The following is a 5,309-nucleotide window of genomic DNA, read 5'->3' on the forward strand; positions in this document are numbered from 1 at the left end:
AGCTCCATCACCAGTTTTTCTCGACGTCTCTTTTTTACTAGTTTTATTGAAGTATAGTTGATTTACAATGTTGTGCATTGTATTGAACATGCTGGAGAAAGAATGTGGGTCCAGAGTCCAACCCACTCCTGCTCAGATCCTCTAAGTCTGACGCCTACTTTAACTGGGATGAAAATGTGTAAGAGTTTAGTTCTTTCCGTCAACAACCCCCTCTTCCTCCTCTTCTAATTTTTTTCTCTATTTTTCCTTCCTTTATATTTCTTCTTCATATCTGCCAGTGTTTTGCTGCTAATGGAGGAATTTTATTTTCATGTTTTTATTTGCTTCTCACTCTATGAAGTAAATTAGACAGGTGTAATGCCCCTAATTTATACACTGTTAAGTCAAAGTTTAGACTAGTCTAGTAACTTGACTAAGGTCACACAGCTAGTAAATGAAGAGCTGTGGCCTGAATTTTATCTTCTAACCCTAAGATCCATGGTCTTTCAACAGAAGCCCTTTTATTACCATGCACTCAGTTACCAACAAATGTTCCAAATTGTAAGCATTCTTGCAACTGACAGTTTTAGGACAAATCTCCAAAACATTTTTTAAAAAGGAATATATTTTCATGTGCCTGTTGGCCATCTGTATGGGTTCTTTGGAGAAGTGCTCAACATCACTAATAATTAGAGAAATGCAAATTAAAACTACAATGAGGTATCACCTCACATTAGTCAGAGTGGCCATCATCAAAAACTCTACAAATAATAAATGCTGGAGACGGTGTGGAGAAAAGGAAACACTCCTACATTGTTGGTGGGAATGTAAATTGGCACATCCACTATGGAGAATAGTATGGAGGTTCCTTAAAATACTAAAAATAGAGATACCATATGATCCAGTAATCACACTTCTGGGCATATATATGGAAAAGATGAAAACTCTAATTTGAAAAGATACATGCACCCCTATGTTCACAGCAGTACTGTTTACAGTAGCTAAGACATGGAAGCAACCTAAATGTCTATCAACAGTTGAATGGATAAAGAAGATGTGGCATATATATACAATGGAATACTACTCAGCCACAAAGAAGAATGAAATAATGCCATTTGCAGCAACATGGATAGACCTAGGGATTATCATACTAAGTCAGAGAGAGAAAGACAAATATCATATGATATTACTTATCTGTGGAATCTAAAAAAAATAACACAAATGAACTTATTTACAAAACATAAATAGACTCACAGACATAGAATACAAACTTAAGGCTACCAAAGCAGAAAGGGGGGAGGGAGGGATAAATTAGGAATTGGGGATTAACAGATACACACTACTGTATATAAAATAAAAAACAGGATCTACTGTATAGCACTGGGAACCATATTCAATGTCTTGTAATAACCTATAATAGCAAAGAATCTGAAAAAAGAAAATATAAAAAATATACATATAATATATATCTGAATCACTATTTTGCACACCTGAATCTAATACAACATTGTAAATCAACTATACTTCAATTTTTTAAAAGCAATATATATTTTAATAGACGTAATAGATACAATAATATATCACTGAATAACTCAGGAATTTATTTTGTTTTTCTTTGCAAAGGAAGAGGTAAAAGCTTTTTTTTCTGGAACAGCTCTTGAATTTCTGATCTTTCATACCCATGGCTTCTATATATTTATACGGCAGGAACATGGGTAGTCTCTCCTAAACATTCTGGCTTGAAGGGTTAATATCAATCTTTTTTTCCAAGATGATATCTTAACTGAATATGTCCCTAGTGGTCTAACAGTTAGGATTTGGCACTCTCTCAACTGAATATAGACATGGGGTTGGCAGCAGAGCTTTCTCACCACATGAACTGTCTTCTTCAGAATAATCACTATCCATTTACTACTGTTTATGATTTTTCCCCATTTTTGCACCCCTTTCTGACTTTCATTCTGAAGCATGATTTTCTATCTGTGCTAAGGATACTTCATCAAGAATACACGATGTGTCTCATCATTCCTTACATTTGGAATCTCTGAAACCACCACTGGAGCCCATGATTGGAATCCCAAGGGGACTCACCATAGTTTTCTAATATGAATGGAAAATAGGTTTAGGGGAAATGAAAAAAACGGATTATCAATTCATTGGGGTCAACCTCACATGGAATCAGGATTTTTAGTCAAAGTGACCCAGAATATTTTTTTTCAGTCCATCCCCTTATTTCCAACTGTTCCAGTTGTTGGGAAACAATTTCAAGAAGAAATAATTTTCCCAAAAGCATGAGGCTGGTCAGTGGCAATTGGGGATGTCCATTCATGGATGCATGTTGTCAGGCTCAGGGGTCTTAGAGGACTGTCTCGTTGGTCGTCTTGCTATGTTTCACAGTCATGTACCCTTAAAATCCTCTTACCTTGTCATCTTCTGCTACTAGAATGTTCCTTCCTCCATCCTTTACATAGTTCACTCTTTCTGATCAGGTCACTGCTCAGAAGTGACCTCCTCAGTGACACCTTCACTGATCCTCTGCTGACTGTCTCTTTCCTTACCCTGAATTACATTTCTCTACAGAAACTTTCAATACCTAAACTCCACAGTAGACAAGATTTTTACATAAAGTATGTACTTAATTAGTATTTGACCAACGAAGGTTGCATGGGTGGGCGGTTGGATAGTTGGTTCCATGTTGTGGATTGCCAGAACTGCATGAGCTTATTTGAAAGACATTTAAAAATGTAAACTCTCAGTTTGATTTAGTTTGGTTTCCCCACAAAATTCCTGCACAGCAGGCACTTAAAAATAATGGTCTACTTCTAGGAACAAGAGCTTTGCGTTTTCAGACACATGTCTTGTAGAGTCACTCTGTGCCCCCTCCAGAAGCTCAGATGCCTTGCAAAAGCTAAAACATCTTGACACCAGCAATTTTGGCTCTCGGGATGCCGAGGTCCCCCCAAAAGACTGCCCTGCCCCCCGACCCCGCCCCCCAGGCCCTGAGGTTTTTCTCTGGTCTCTCTTAAAGAGCAGGGGAATATTACTCTGCTGGCGGTAGTGAGGGCTGATGAATATGACAAGGAGCCAGACACTAGATTAGCAGTGCGGCCATAGGAACAGAAATGGTGAGTATCAAGTGGAGGGATGGCCCTCAGGAAGCCAGTGGGAAGTAATCTTGAGGGAAAAAACAACAACAACAACAAAAAACAGAACTATAGGCATCACCCTCCCAGACTTCAGACTATACTACAAAGCTTACAGTAATCAAAAAAGCATGGTACTGGAAAAACAAAACAAAACAAAAACAGACACATAGACCAATGGACCAAAATGGAGAGGACCAGAAATAAACCCACCCACTTACGGTCAATTAATCTTCAACAAAGGAGGTAAGAGTATACAGTGGAGAAAAGACAGTTTCTTCAACAGGTGATGCTGGGAAACTGAACAGCTACATGTAAAAGAATAAGATTAGAACATTTCTTTACACCATATGGAAAAATAAACTCAAAATGGATTAAAGACCTAAATGTAAAACCTAAAACCATGAAACTCCTAGAAGAGAATATAGGCAGAACTTCCTTTAATAGAAAACAAAGCAAAGTTTTTGGGGATCTGTCTCTGAAGGCAAAAGACATAAAAGCAAAAATAAACAAATGGGATATAAGTAAACCTAAAATCTTATGCAAGAAAAGGGAACCATGGACAAAAAGAAGACAACCTACAGAATGAGAGAAAATATTTGCAAATGATATGACTGATAAGAGGTTAATATCCAAAATATATACAACTCAATATCAAAGAGTTAACCCAATCAAAAAATGGGCAGAAGACCCAAATAGACATTTTTCCAAAGAAGATGTACAGATGGCCAATAGGCACATGAAAAAATGCTCAATATTGCTAATTATTAGAGAAATACAAATGAAACCAACAATGAGATGTCACCTCACACCTGTCAGAATGGCTATTATCAAAAAGTCTACAAATAACAAATGTTGGAGTGGGTATGGAAAAAGGAACCCTGTACCCTGTTGGTGGGAATGTAAATGTACGCAGTCACTATGGAAAACAGTATGGAGGTCCCTCAGAAAACTGAAACTAGAACTACCATATGATCCAGCAATTGCAAAACTGTATATACACATGGAAAAAACAAAAATTCAAAAAGATACATGCACCCCAATGTTCATAGCAGCACTATTTACAATAGCCAGGACATGGAAGCAACCCAAGTGTCCATCAACAGACAAATGAATAAAGAAGATATGACATATATATAGATAGATAGATAGATATACAATGGAATATTACTCAGCTCTAAAAAGGAATGGAATATTGCCATTTGCAGCAACATGGGTGGACCTAGAGAATATTATGCTTAGTGAAATAAGTCAGACAAATACTGTATGATATCACTTATATGCAGAATCTAAAAAATAAAACAAATGAATGTATATAGCAAAACAGAAACAGAGTCACAGGTATAGAAAACAAACTAGTGATTACCAGTGGGGAGAGGGAAGGAGGGAGGGGCAAGATAGGGGTAGGGAACTAGGAGATATAAACTACTATGTATAAAATGGATAATCAACAAGCATGTATTATACAGCACAAGGAATTGCAGCCATTATCTTAACTTTTAATGGAGTATAATCTGTAAAAATACTGAATCACTATACTGTATACCTGAAGCTAATATCATATTGTAAAGCAACTATAGTTCAATAAATAAATAAATAAATAATTTTAAATGAAATCATACAGTTAAAAAGAGCCAGTGGACTGGCTGGTTTTCTGGAAAAGGAAGATGGAAGACACTTGGAATGGCTCACCAATGGGATGACGCCGGCTCCACCTCTCCTCTGTTTTGTCTATTTCCCCCGTAGGCACCTCCTGTCTTGTAAATCACCATAAAATGTTGGGGAGTCTGCTATTAAATGGCAACAGCTGTCAAAAGACCTTTGTTTTGACCCTGGGTCTGCCTTGACAGGTCATGCTCACTTACGGAGTCCATTTCCTCATCTGCAAAATGGCCTGAATTATTCTTGCCCCCTCTAAATGAGAAGTGCAGGGAGTTGGTATTCTTAAACCATGTATTCCGGCACAAATGCACAGTCTCACTTATCCATCACAAAATCTTATTAAATGGTATCTTGCTTTGTTTGGTTTAGTTGTTCAGGACGAAATGTTTATCCTGATCTTGCATTCTGAGAGCTCACAGGAATTTTAAATCTAATTTGATTTCTCTGATTCTGGCTTTCCCTTGACTTCCTATTTCAAGAGCGAAACTAAAGGAGGATCTATTTCTCTTTGGTTTCAGGTTCTAA

The sequence above is a fragment of the Balaenoptera borealis genome (genome assembly GCF_965194805.1).
Source record: "Balaenoptera borealis genome assembly, chromosome: 3".
Classification (NCBI taxonomy): domain Eukaryota; kingdom Metazoa; phylum Chordata; class Mammalia; order Artiodactyla; family Balaenopteridae; genus Balaenoptera; species Balaenoptera borealis.